This window comes from Ambystoma mexicanum, chromosome 1p (assembly GCF_040938575.1).
Source record: "Ambystoma mexicanum isolate Mex_15411 chromosome 1p, UKY_AmexF1_1, whole genome shotgun sequence".
NCBI lineage: Eukaryota > Metazoa > Chordata > Amphibia > Caudata > Ambystomatidae > Ambystoma > Ambystoma mexicanum.
This window is the reverse complement of record NC_090921.1, coordinates 201,761,785-201,776,810: the sequence shown is the minus strand read 5'-3', so window position 1 is coordinate 201,776,810 and position 15,026 is coordinate 201,761,785. Positions and strand designations below refer to the sequence as shown.

At 43.6% G+C, this 15,026-nt stretch overlaps 1 protein-coding gene across 1 annotated transcript in view; it reads left to right on the top strand.

Moving 5' to 3' along the window:
• LOC138468132 (vomeronasal type-2 receptor 1-like) overlaps positions 1 to 15,026 on the top strand; it is a 252,276-nt gene that overhangs the window by 76,388 nt on the left and 160,862 nt on the right. The window lies entirely within an intron of this gene.

The window sequence follows — 15,026 nt, the reverse complement described above, 5'->3', positions numbered from 1 at the left end:
GTACAGCATTGAGTTCCGATGTTCCAGAATATAAAAACATATATGGTAAGTCACCATGTACAAGGTGTAGCCTTGCAGAAGATGCATCATTTACAAAGTAGAGTGTAAAATCCCCACAATAGTGCCTCCATAGAGGTGCTAAGTGCCCGATGTGTAAGCTTTAGTATCACTGCTGAAAGTACTTCTCCTGAGCAGCACATACAATGCAGAACTGGCCTAATTTAGAAGACTAGATTTTTTTTACAAATCATTTTATTGTCAAATGCTTTTCCTACCTCAATTGCGAAATGTAACTTAACTTGAAAGCCAACAATCTGAAAGCTAGGGCTGAAACTGAACATGCATGTTTGTGGTCTCAAATTACATAAAACTGTTTACATTAATAAAGATTAAAACGTGAATTTTTATGGATCGATGCAAACCTGTCAATTACAATGTGCATGCTTATTTGGCCAGCAAGTCTGGACTCAATTGCCAGTGTGGCAAGATCGGACAGCCTTTACCCTGTCATTGTTGTGCGCATATATGACTTTATTAACTTTAGCGCAGAAAAGCTTCTTTCACATGAAGCACTACTCACTGGCAAAACACAAGCAATTTTACACTGTCGGTACAGTTCGAAGAATGGAACAGCATAAGGCTCCAGAAAGTTTGTGAACTCCAGAATTGTATTCACCTTAATGGCATTAGATGCCTTCTTCCATGCTATGGTTACCAGTGCCTGCTTTAGTTCTGTTTGTAAGTTATCCAGATCACAGAAGTAGAATGTGGCCATTTGTGACAATTTCTGAAAACTGAGAAAAGAATCAGATCTGGGATTTAGTGCCTGTATACTTTCCATGATCAGCAAAGAATCATTTGAAAAGTGTGTTTTTAGTTCTGAGATTATCCGGTCAAGAACTACATTCACAAAATGTTTAGTGAAATCATCTTTTTGCACAGTCTTGGTTGCTGTCCCACAGTCTCCGTTATGGCACTATTTCTTAAGTGGAAAGGCAGTCGACAATCACGCATTTTGCGAGGCGGTTCAGTCTCATCATTTGTACATGCTGCAATACCACACTTACTGCTCAGCTGGACTGCTTCGTCCCAGCAATTTTGTACAGTTGTCTTGATTACGCACTTCCTCAACTTCTTCTATGACTGTGCGTACAAGGACAACAGCGTAGGCCAAGTCAAGATCTGCTTGCTGTAACATATTTGATAGTGTCTCAGTCCTTTTTAATATGTTTTCAAAAAGCACAAGTGCTAGAATGAAGCTGAGGTCAATGATTTGCAGAATGCCATTTGCTTCTATTGCTCTTTCTGTAGATCTCCCTTCTGCCACTAGCGTGAGGGTTACCAGAAGAGGCTCAATTGTTTGGAGGACAGCTTTACAGGCAGAATATTGTCATGTCCACCTTGTATCACTTACGTGTTTTAACTGTATGTCCCGTTTTGACATTTCTGTTTGAACAGTTACAAACACAGAGTGTACAACAGATGTACTGCAAAACACATAAAGCTTCTCCAATTTCACCAAAAAATCAGTTGCTGCATATACGTTTTTAACCGTGTCAACAGTGACTAAATTGAGCCGGTGATTCAAACAATGAATATAAAGTGCAGAGGGCACCTCTTTTTGAACCCGTGCTTGCACACCATTAAGCCAACCACTCATCACAGTGGCCCCATCATACCCTTACCCAACCCATTCATTTTTATCAATGCCCAATGATGATAGGACATGAAATATATAGCATGATAAATATTCTGCATCAAGGCTATCTGCTTTGTAGAATTTCAGGAATCTTTCGTGGACAGAATTATTATGGAAATATTTCACAACAACAGACAGCTGTTCAGTTTTGCTGAGATCTTTAGTCTCATCAGCAAGAATAGAAAATGGGCTTCCTTTAAGGCTTTCAGCAATGCCCTCTCTAACGAGAGCAGCCATAATTGACAGAAGTTAATTTTGAATGGACGGATGTAACTAGCATGCATTTTTGGGCCCATTAAGTTTCTTTTTTATAATACTGTCTTTTTCGGCAAGTAAATACAATATTTCTCTCACGTTTCCGTGATTGATGTCATCAGAGTTGCAGCAATGCTCCCTTTGGTCAATTTTAGTTTTGCCAGTTAACAGTAAAACTTGAGCAATTGTTGTGATGTAATGCCGATTTTCAGCTGTCTCTCTGGTATATCCATCACTGAGCCCTTTCATGATTGATGTATCATCTATTATATTTCTTTTGAAATCCTCCCATCTCACATAGCCTTCCTTATGGGAAGCAGACTTCTCATGGTGCAATATTCCTTTGCCATTTTCCAATGCATTTTTCCAGTTGGTGAAGCCTACACTGATATAAGTTAAATGTTTAAGTTCTCCATGAAGTGATTTGGACATAGAAAAAAATTGGCATGGAAAACAGTATGCTGCATCCTATGAAACTGAATATTCTAGCCATGTGTGTACCTGAAACCAATGCGAACAGAATGATCTAAGACGTGATCCCAGTTTTGTTTGAGGATATGTTTTTAAGAGAGGCTGTCGAGGGCCTTCACTAGCACACTGGCTTATATCACTGGGACCTGGTGGCGCCTTTCCCTTGACAGCATCAACAGCCATTACTTCTCTCTGAGATCGATCAAAGTCAGTGCATACATTTCCACAAGCAGTGTATTTGGTTGGTGGGTGGAAGCATTATGCTTGAACCAGGAGGACTTTGTGATGACGAGGGTTCAACACCTTCTGTGGAAGCATCAGCACTCATAGAGTTAGTATATTCCACATTTTGTCTTTCAAACACTTGATCCTCATCCACGGAAGAGTCATTCAGCTCCCTCTTGTCTTGCTGATGCTCCTTTACAGTATTATCTGTTTGATGCTTCACTGTCGTATGGGAATAATAGGACCATATATCCATTTCTGGGGTTGTTGTCTCACTATCAAGTAAATTCAATAAAGAGATCGGTTTTATTTGTTCAAGGTTAGCCAGCATATGTGGCTCACTCACCGGTAATCACATTTTAAAGCACGGATAATAAACCTCCTCCCACGCAGCTTTCTTTGCCTCCCTCCCTAAATATATCTCCATGTATAGCTCTAGGAGGTTGAGTATGCAAGACAGTCTTTTAAACATTACATACATCAAGGGGAAGGAAAAAAATGGAATTGGCAATTCATTCTAAACTGTTCTGCTTACTTTATTCAGACGTAGTGAAATTAATGATCTATGATATGATATGGCATTTACAATGCACCTATACACAAGTGTTTCAGTAGCGACGAGGCAAGGTAGGGGGAACAAAGGGGTAATGATAGGTAAAAAGTGTGGCCAGCTAGAGGCAAGTGCAGGGGTAAGCGCAGACATCAGGAGTCAGGAGCTGGTGGAGACTGATGGGATACAGAAACAGCCCCCAAGGGCAAGGGTTGCCTAGGAGGCAGTGCAGGTGTGCAGCTGGTGGGGGAGGGGACCTGGGCCCGAGATCAGAGGGTAGCCAGGTGACCGGTGTAATTTCAGTCAGGAGATCAGCAGGGTCGAGAGGAAAGACAGCAGAAGCAAAGAGGAAGGTCTTGAGGTGCTTCCGGAACTGGGGATGGTTCTCCTCAAGTTTCAGGGGGCAGGGAGGCTTTTCCAGAGGGAGGCCCCAGCAGAAGAAAGAGATCTACCACCAACTTGTTGCTTGGAGAAGCGACTGACCCTGAGGTAGTTGGAGGCGGATGAGCAAAGAGCTCAAGAAGGAATATATTTAGAAAGAGAGAGTAGGAAGAGTGAGTTGAAGGTATTAGGGACCCAGGTCCCAGAATGCTTTGTGTACAATGCAGAGGGCTTTGACCTTAATCCCCGCTGCCACTGGGTGCCAGTGCAGAGATTCTGGCAGCTCTGATGCCAGACTGATGGTCATGGAGACAACCAACATATTCAGTGTGAAGATTAAGCTGGGAGATAGCCAGCTTTTCCAGGAGTTTGCCCAGGAAAGGAGTGATGGAGATTGGCTGGTAGTTAGCAGCAGGGCAGGAGGGGTCAGCTGGGGGTTTATTAAGAAGAGGGTGCACAAGGGAGTGTTTCATAGGGGATGGGAATGCTGTCTAAATAACTTAACAGATCTCTTGACCTATGTAGCACACATGGTTACTCTGATAGATTACTTCAGCAAGAGAGTAGAGAGGTTAGCTGGGTGCTTCCACTACTCACTGGCTACAGGGGCTTAGCCTTGTGGGCATGCAGTGGGATTCAGGAGTACTCAGTCCTACTGACGTGCTACCCTAGTGAACGTAGAGTGGAGAGGTTAGCTGGGTGCTTCCAATACTCGGTGGCTACAGGTTGTAAGTGACTTCAATTCAGCAATCCAACTAAGGCAATGCCAGTCTGGGATACCCAATGGAAGCCCTTATTTATATATTTTTATGTCAAGTTCTTAAATCTGCATGATGAACCCTTATATAACGCCCCTCTCTTTGAATCCCCCTGACCTCACTGAGCCAAGAAGTAGGTTGTTTTGCAAATTAAAAGGTTTATTGGAAAAATTAAACAATACATATATCACACTTTTATGAATAAATTAATATTTGATAGCACACGTATGAGTATGAACAGTGATCAACAATGGATAAGATTACAGTAGCACCATTCTTTAATTACTTAGGAGTTGGTATAGAAAGGATAAGGTAGCAGAGAATACTTTGTATGGTTTCAAGGAAAAGCAATGATGGAAAGAATGCAGCACAGAAATAAACTGGATATGGTTTCAACAAGAGATAATCTGATAACTTTTTCCTCACTCCCCCCCCTATGCAATATGAAGAGATGGAAATGAGGGCACACAGGTTTTCAGGAATACAATCAGAAGCTGTTCAGTTCCCGTTCCCCCCAGCAAGCTTAGAGAAACAGGGATGATTTTAAAACACAGGCCAAATACTTTTAAATGTGGTTGCAATGAAGTGAAAAATATGCTAAACATGATTTTAATTCCCTATAGGAGATTCAGGGTAGGTGATAACCACTTTGAATTAGTTCAGGTCAACACTAGCAATGATTCAGGAATGATTATCAGAGTGAAAAGGAAATTTCAGCAGTGGAAAGCAAGAAGCAGCAATTCTTACAAGTGGTGAAATTGAGCTAGTTTGCAATTCGCGGCTCTTTTTCCGAGTGCGTCGATCGCGAATACGGAAAAACCATAAGGAGTTGGAAGGTTGTTGGAACGCTTAGATTCTTAGCTTTAAAATGACAGTTAAATCTTGCTTCTAGGGCATACGGTTCAAAAGATACGGAGGTTTGTGGAGGTAGATTTTCAGAAATGAATTCAAGATTTAAGAATGACAGATGACACTTTTGCAGCTTTGAAATCACAGAATGGACACACGATTTCTATGCAGTTCTGGACAGGTAGAAATGGGTTGAATAAGATTACTTTAAACTAAGAGATGGGTTCTGTACAGTTCTGGCTGATACTCACTCCTAGTTTTGGAAGGGAATGGACCTCGTCACAGATCTGGTCAGGTGGGCTGCGGTTCTCTCCCCACGGGACGGTCTCTGGCACTGGTTCTGCTCACAGCGGTCTGGTTAGGGTCTGCTATCGGTACTGCACGGCAGTCTGGTCCGGGTCTGGATACAGCTCTGCTTTCTGGGTCTGGATACAGCTCTGCTTTCTGGGTCTGGAATTGTTTCTGGCCAGAATCAAACAGCTCGCCCGGCTGTTGAATAGTTTAGTTAGGTTGCTGGATTCTGAGGCCTGCTGAGAAGGATTCAGCTTTTGGTTCAGGCCTCTCTGCTTCAAGTTCTGGAGTCTATCTGGAGTCTAAGTTCTGGATATGGTCGGGCAGCGTGCTGTGCTGAAATCGATTAAAGAGTGGAACATGAATGTGCCTATCTGGGTCTCAGTGGTTCTTTTTATGTCTTTTGAAAGTGGGTGGGAAGGCTGACTTTCCATGCCCAACCCACTGAGGATCCTGATAGGTTAAAGGATTTACTGTGACCTGACTGGAGAACGGAGTAGTGAGTCAGAATGAGTCAGAGTGATGCCATATTTATGGCTGGACTGAAGTACCTCCCCATAGCATTTACTTAGAAAAACAATTTTTCATAACCAAACATGCTTCCCAGATACACAAGTTGTTTAAATTACATGTACACATCACAGAAGAATTAAGACAGGTCTCTGTTCAACCCTGATCATCCTAAGAGCTTGGGTGCAGAAGTGACAACATTTTGCGCTTTTGATGGGTTTCGCAATATTGGTTTTTCATCAAATTTGACACGGAGGTACACACCCTCGCTGGGCATATTACAGTAAGTTTTGAGGTCTCTAGCATAAACACAGATGTTACAATATTAATAATTACAGGGCCTGGCCTCAGAACATCCTACAGCGTCCAGCTTCATCTCAAATTGTGGGTGCATTTTTCATATTAAGAATCCCCAAATTGTACATTTCTGTCAGCTTGATACAATATTGTATAAGCAATTTAATAAAAGATACATTTGCCTCCACTGCAGTACACCCATTTGTTTGTCCCCACCCCTAGAAACTTGGCTTGCCTCAGAGGTCAAATGTCTTGCCTTCCCCCAGAGCAGTGTTGCCAGTTCACACCCAAAATCAGCATACCCTATTCAGCTGAAGGAATCCTTTGTCTGGTTTTACCTGCTAGCAGGGAATCAGTCCAGGGTGCCACTCTCCATCTGATTAACAGAACCACGTGATTTCCTGCCTTCTTGCTGAGAATAATAGGTGTGAAGACCTCTCATGGACAAGCAAGCCTTTGAAGTCCCAGCTAACTCAGGTTCACTGTTTAGCTCCTGAAATACAAGTCTCCTGTCAGAAGTTAGATCGCTAGCGCTGGACAGTGGCGGGCACCGATATTGCACCCATTTTTGACAGCTGCCTTAAATTAATACATTTCAAAAAGGGGATTTTACTTGATAGCATATGATCCTTGCTAACATTGTATTGATGTGGATTCTGCAGTAGAGTAATGTAGAACACCCAACCAGAAGTTGGATTTTTTTGGTGGTTTCATGCCCATGATTTTAGCAATTTTGACAATCAAGAAATGAATTGTTGAACTGCTCTGTATTCCTTTGTCTGCTTTTGTTCTGTGGGCAGCCAAAGGATGGGGCTGGCAATGGTATCCTGTATTAACACTGACAGAGGCAAAAGAAGATGGCAGCCTGTCTGTCAGGTTCTCACTGCACACTTTCTGGTGATTTCAGGCCAACAGAATGCTTTCCAGGTGCCATTATGATGTTTCCCATGTCAGTAATGCACAATGATGTTGTATGGCTCGGATGCGTGGGTTGAAACATCCCACAAGGGCATACAGTGGGGTTAAGGAGTGCTCAGATCTACTGACATGCTAACCTAGTGAATGCAAAGTGGAGAGGCTAGTTGGGTGCTTGCAATGCTCAGTGGCTACAGGGACCTCGCACTGTGTGAATGCAGTGTGCAAGATGGGGTGTAAACCCACAGCTGACATGCATGGGGCGCGGTTCGGGGACATCTGTCCCACCAACAGCATCTCTCGCTTATCTGATACCTTGTGGTAATGTATATTACGGACAAATAAGTGTCACAAACACATTTTGCACGACTATATTAACCAAGATGCAGGTGGCCTAACCCACTGAGGGTGGGGCCTTCCTGCACATTTCCCATCCTGTTGAAGATTTTTAAAAGAAAATCCACTGTTTACATTCTATCACACTAGCCTCGTTTTGGTGTAAATCCCAGGCCCACATTACAGAAATGGTGCACCGATGCAAGTGCAATTTTGCACAATATTAGCACTCGGTCAAAAATTGGCATTGGTATTCTTTCAAAGCATTTTTGCACCAGGGCAAAGTTTGCCCTAGTGCTAATACTATGGCAAGCTTTGTCCTGTTGCAAAAAGGCACTGAAAGAATACATTTTTTCACTAAGACAATAACATTGCTTTTTTTTTAATTTAAATTGAATAACAATTTTTACAAAATAACAGCCAGGTAATCAGTTCCATATCCTAACAGTATATATATATATATATATATATATATATATATATATATGGGGAGTTCTTGAATAACATTGCTTATTAGAACGTGTACAAACTTTGCCCTGGTGCAAAAATTCATTCAATGAATACTTGTTTTGCTCTAGAGCCATGTTTGCCCTACTGCTAATACCATGCAAAATTGCACATGCACTGGGGCAAATGTTCTGTAATCTGACCCCATGTTTGTTTACGTTCTCCAACTCCATGTTGCCCTCTTTAGCTCTGTCGGAGGGATGAAAGGACAAATAGACTTCTTTGGGATTTGAACCCGTACCAAGGACCTCGTGTAAGGATCTCAACACGAGAAAATGCTGAGCTCTCCTAAAAAAAAGGATTGAACCCAGGACCAGACTGGAGCCTTGGTTTGGACCACAATGAAACGGTTTCCCCTAATCAATAGTCATTTTGATCCTTTTTTGAGAGACTGTTGTAGTGTTGCAGTGTATATTTTAAAGTATATTTGGTCCAAACCACTCGTCGAAACCTCTAGCTGCACAGCGTAGTAACTCATGAACCTGGTCCACTTTCACCAAAAAAAAAACATGGCTCCAACCGCATTTTGATCCTGCACATCTGACATTGCCCTGCACACAAGTACAAGCCTGAGGAGGAGACATTTTTTCCTTCAGTTTGCTAATTTACCGCAGTAGATTGACTTCTTGAGCTACCTTACCCAAGCTAGGTGCTATCCTTTTTCTTGTAGGCTGCGCACACATATCAGCTGGAGCCTGCACTGAAGCCACCCAACTCACCGAACTATCCCACAAGCAAAGGTTGAATTCGTAGTTTGCAGGTTGTACACAAATCGCAGCAGCCTAACCCACTAAGCAATGACAGCAAAGCAGTATTCAAATCTGGGATTCAGGGGTGCACAGAACAAATTTCTGCTGCAGTACAATGCAACCTATTGAGCTAACTCCCTGAAGCTATTTAAATTGGAGGCATGCACATTTAAACGCCATTCCTTGCAGCAGGGGCAGTAAGCACACAGAATGGCCTCTTGGCACTGCCAGCCACTCAATGAATGCCTGTGTGTCATTCGCAGCGTGTTCAGGTTGAGAGTTAAAGTGAAGCAGCGGGGACGTGCCAGGCAGGCAAGCCGGGGGATTGTGTTTCGGCCCAAAGACCTTATGGCCCACACGACTCGTGTGACTCGCCCCGGGCTGAATGCCTGAGTGGCTGGCCCACCCCTGATTCACACACTGTGCCTAGTGTTACGATCACATTTCCACGTTGCCATTATTCATAATGTTTTGCCAGGACACGTCATCATAAAACCTGTTACAGGTATTTTCCTCATACACGAAGGAACTCACATGGTTGCCAGGTACCCAAACCAGCGAAAGCAGCATTTCAGAGGTACTGGTCTGATATGAGATGCACTTTCAGAGGTAATGGGATGGACTTTCAGAGGTACTGGTCTAATATGGAATGGATATTCAGAGGTACTGGTCTGATATTGGAGGGCTTTGTCCTGTACTTTCAGAGGTAGTGTCTAATATGGAATGGATTTTCAATGGTACTGGTCTAATATGGAATGGATTTTCAGAGGGGCTGGTCTGATATGGAGCGCTCTGTCCTGTACTTTTAGAGGTACTGGTCTAATATGGAATGGATTTTCAGAGGTACTGGTCTAATATGGAATGGATTTTCAGAGGTACTGGTCTGCTATTGGAGGGCTCTGTCCTGTACTTTCAGAGGTACTGGTCTAATATGGAATGCATTTTCAGAGGTAGTGATCTAATATGGAATGCATTTTCAGAGGTACTGGTCTAATATGGAATGCATTTTCAGAGGTACTGGTCTGATATTGGAGGGCTCTGTTGTGTACTTTCAGAGGTACTGGCCTATTATAAAATGGATTTCCAGAGGTACTGGTCTAATATGGAATGGATTTTCAGAGGTACTGGTCTAATACGGGATAACACTGTCCGCAGCTTTCAGAGGTACTGGTCTAGTGTGTGACTGACACCCTCCCAGCCCTCCTGGCCTCTCATATTCAACTGGCCTCTCTGGAAATCGCTCAAACACCCACTACTGGCCAGGGCAGTGGCCCTTGAGCCCATGAAAGATTCTGCATCTAATTCAAGGTGTCTCTTTTAACATGCTACAGAGCCAGAGGCCCTGCGCAGTTTTAATTTGGTGGCACCCCAGCTGCACTGGAGCGCGCACCAGCGTGTAGGAAGATGTTATGGTTCTCTTAAATGAGACACTGCTACTGACAGACTTCGGAGCTCCACATGGCCAGGCAGCGGGCGCTTTAGGATAGTCCAGATTTCGTCAGGGAGAGACCCCCTCCCCTTGCCTCCACCACCACACTTCCTAGAGCAGGCTCGGCAGTGACAACTTAACATGGAGGAAAGTAGCAGGTGTCAGTCCGGGCCTGTGAGACTCCTGCTGCCCTCCATGATCCCAAATGTGACGGCAGGTCGGTGTCAGGGCCTATCAACTTTTTCAAATGAAAGGGGCCTCGAGCCACATGAGGGCCAAGAGCAACTGCTCCCATGTTGCCAGTCAGCAGTCTGTAATACGGCAATAGATTCCTTTCTTTATATATATTTTTTTCTGGGGCTTTACGCGTGTGCTTTCATGCTCGTGTTACAAGCTACATTTGCTGGAGCCCTTCAGCAGGTACGGCGCCAGGGACTTTCTATTTTTTCAAATGAAAGGGGCTTGCAGCAACAGCCCCCATGTTGCCATTCAGCAGTCTTGTAACATGCCAATGTATTCATTTTGTTCTGGGGGTTAAAATGTCCCCTATGCAGCGCCAGCATTACATTCTGCGATTCTCTTCCAGCTGCTTGAGGGACTGCCTCAAGGCTGAAACCACACCCCTCCACCTCAACCGTTTTATTCTGTAAACAGTTTGTGCAAGACCAACAAAGTGATCTCTATTTAAATGAAACTGGGCTGCTCAGTGCCCACGTTTGGGTTGGTGCTGCAGCTTGTCGAGCTTGATGGTCAGTGAGTGAGTGAGCTGCCTGCTGCTATGCACTGTGTGCAGTGCACAAATGTGTGCGTCCAGTGTCCACAGTCAGACAGCCGCCTGTACAGCACTCAGCACTGCAGATCAAGTGACTGTCTGTCCATCGGTCAGAATCGAATGAGCAACAGACAGTCCCTCGCACAATCAATCATGATGTCGTCCCAAAGCACATGCGCGGAGGAGGAGGCATGTGAGGTTGCTCAGGTCGGGCCTAGCCCTGCCCTGGACAGTCGGAGATTGGAATTTAGCAACAAATGTTGCTTTTACTAGTAGATGATCATAAAACCAAGCATCCGAACTGCAATGCAGACCCCAGGTGCACAGCTAGCCTGGGCTTTGCCGTGCGCCGTTGCTGCTAAAAGGCTGCCTGGCATCTGAGAGTTGAGGTGGGGAGGCACATGGGAGGGCATATGATTTCAGAGTGGGGGCACCGGCCGCCTCAGGCCCCCCATAGTGACACCACTGTTTGTGATGTCATTTAAAGGATAAATAGAGACAGCTGACAACACATAGGGACTCACTGATCCAGCCACTTTCCTGTTTCCGGCGAAGCACTCTGATCCAGCATTCTACACCCAGCTTTAATATTCTTCCAGATACAGATGCCAAAACTCTTGCCAGCAATAATGAACCACTGATTTGTAGCAAGGCCCAAATCCTCAAATGTATTCTCTCTACCCAGTAAAGTGCTAGGTGGTGTGAGAAGGCCTTTTGAACCAGTATCCTGAAATTCTCTGGCTTGCCACCAATAGGCTTGCCTGAGGAACTCGCCATCCAGCTGATTCAAATACCCACAGACTAGGAGGGCAGATCCTGTGCAAACCGGGCGACCGGCCTAGCTGACCAGTACCGTGCCTGATGTGCTTTCTTTCCTAGACCAGACCCAATCCTATGACCACAGTGGACAGTCCAATTAATAACTTATCCTGTGAGTATTAATAGGAAGAACTGTTCCCCATAGTATATTTACTTTGCCTTATCCCTATCTCAAGCCCACCCTAACTTTCATTCAGAACCAGTATTATTAGGAGTATCTTTGCATTGTCTTATCCCTATCTCAAAACCATCCTATCTTTCCTTCAGAACCAGTATTGTTAGAACTATCTTTGCGCTGACCCTTTTCTCATCTGAAGAAGTCGAGTTTCCTTAGCAGGTGGTTCACACTGATCCCGTGACTGTAAGATCCCTGTGTGGTATTCGCTTCTTCATAGTCGTCCCCTAGTGTAAGCAAACTCATTTGTCCTTTTCAAAAGTGCATTTCTGTTTTCCATTCGCGCGCCTATTTTACAAAAACGACCTTTACTAAAACCTCTGTAACTCCCTCAGTTTTTGTGATAGAAACGAAACTCCTACTTGTACCCAACATCTGTAGCTATCCATACAACCAAAAACTGCACTACAAATCAGTGCGATTCTCCTGTTACCGCGAATATCGCACAATGAAAAGTTTTCCGTGATTTTAAACATTTGAAAGTTTTACACGTGTGAAATAGCTCTAAACTGCTTCCAACTTGGATTTTAAGATTTCAAATGTTTTCTTTGGACTAAATCATTGCTTGTGATTGTGTGTAACTGTTCAATGCGGCTCCCATGAGAATGTATAACAAATTAGTAATTTTTGACCACATTTGGTGTTTTTGCCCAGTCAAGTCTAAAGACGATTGTAAAAGCAAAACTGACAGCTGAAAAGTCAATTCCGTTTTACTCTTGTGTTTTATGGGGGGAAGGTGGGACTGATATTCTGTTTGATTTGTGCTATTCCTGAATACCTGCTCTCCTCCCATCTCTTTGCATTGCCCATTGGGGGTTGAGGGGTGTTGAAGGGGGAGCCTCTAACCATAGTGCTATCTGATCTGAACCAACACAAATATTGTAATTTCTGTGCTGCATTTGTTTTGCTCATTACTTATTCCTAGTGTATTTAAAGATATTCTTCAGTGTTGTGTCGCCCCATCGGTGATTGTTGTTTATCTATTAAAACATATTGTGATTAAAATGTCAATACATAAATACATATTTACCTTTGCAAACTAGCCTGAATCCTGGGTTTCCTGGCTAAGTGTGACCGGGGGCCCGGGGGCTGGGCGGGGTCTCAGAAGAAGGGTGTGATATGAGTGGTATATCGTTCAGAAAATTGAACTTATAGACAAAAATAAATAAGGGTTTCAGTTGTGCACTACATGCTGGGCTTTGACTTGGGGGTGTGCCAGATTGAAATCACTTTCAATGCACACAGGGATGTGGATTAGGTTTTCGGACAAACACAGTTTTTGGTATCCCCCTTGGTTCTTACAGATTCTTTGTTATCAGGTACATCCACTAGGGGCTATTGCAGCTCCAGAAACACACACAGTGCATTATCATGAATGGCCAGACGCGTTCCATATATGCCATCACACAGACATTCATGTGATTTAGGGTGTCTCCAAACCTTCATCCATTCCAAACAGTATTCTTCCATTCTTTGCAGGTTGCATAATACTTCATGGTCATCACATTGTTACTGTTGTTTAAGGGTTTGAGCTTTTGTCTGAAAAATGCAGCAGCTGTATCAACTCCTCTTCCTGCTTCCTTGTCACTGCATTGGTAGTGATGGGTTTTGAACATTTGCCTCTTAAAAGGGAGCAGGCGGGTATTTGACTTTGAATCTCACCCCACCAATGCCACATTTACACCAAAACACAAATGACTCATTGTCCAGTTTGTTTAAAATGTATTCTTTCAAAGCAATTAGCCTCCCATATATTTAGGGACTTGAGAGGTTTTCTCTGTGCATTTGGGAAAGTAAACTCAAGCTTTTTACCTGTATCAATATAGTAGGCCCCATGGGCTATTGGCCTACAAAAGTGCCAGTTATTACGAAATGATTGATTGAAATGTGTGCTATTGTATGAGATACAAAACAGTAAAGGTTTGCAATGGGGAGACACTTTTAGCGAGGTGCTAACCAGAGGTGGTAAATGTGACCACCAGCAGTTTCAATTGGCTACCATTATTTGCGGGGGCTTCGCTCAACCCACTTTGCTATCACTGTGCTCTGTGTGATGGGTCATTGTCGGTGCTGTCCCTGTTGTGGTGTCATTCTTCTGTGCTATTCTAATACTAACTAGGGCATCCGAACGACTTGGAGTCTAGTGTTAATATCGTGCAAATCGCATAGTCCTGCAGTGAGGTATACGGGCCTATTGCATCTTTGAATGTGCACCTCTTCAAAGAATGATTTATGTGTCTAATCTAGATAGACACATCTATTAAACCTAATTAGAATTTGTCATCTGAATGTGCATATCTACATTGGAAGTAAGTGACCAATGAAAGCAACAAAATCCAGTAAGACCATTTGATATCTTGGAAAGTCCAGCGGTGTAGGATGAGTGCCATGCTGGGTAAGACATGCTGGGCAGGAGAGATGGAAGGTGCAACAGCTGGGGGAGCACATGAGCAAGAGGCCAGTATATTCACAGCTTTCACTCTGAAGAGAAACTCTCCCACATCCTGCATGATAGCTGTATCCACGATCTGGTCTCCTATGCCAAAGTCTACCTTACAGTGGCATTATTGTTCTACAAACCTGGGGAATTAAAAACAAATCCATTCGGATCTTGATTACAGAACTTTTCATTCTGTTTCCTTCTCACTCACATCACACAAATATGATCCTCTGCCATGGTGTACCTGCTCCGCGATCAGTACCTTGCTGGGATGTGATAACCTCATCACCCAGGATGATGTAAATTGAGGTGCATGTAGCAGTAGGATGCTCTTTATTATCTTTCCATAGTTCTTCACGGATATTGCACCACTTGTAAACAGCCTGGCTGTGCAGCTATGCTGCATTCCGGTCCTAGTACAATACAGTAAAGAAAACCCCCATTATACAGGGTCATGATGTGTGATTATCTTGCCTGGCAATGGTCTGTACCAAACAATGTTAGTTGTGCAGCTACCAATGCAATGTTCATTGATCCCACTGATTTACTGATTTAAGAAGGGGATATTCCCAGCTGCACAGGAGCCCTACTCATTCTG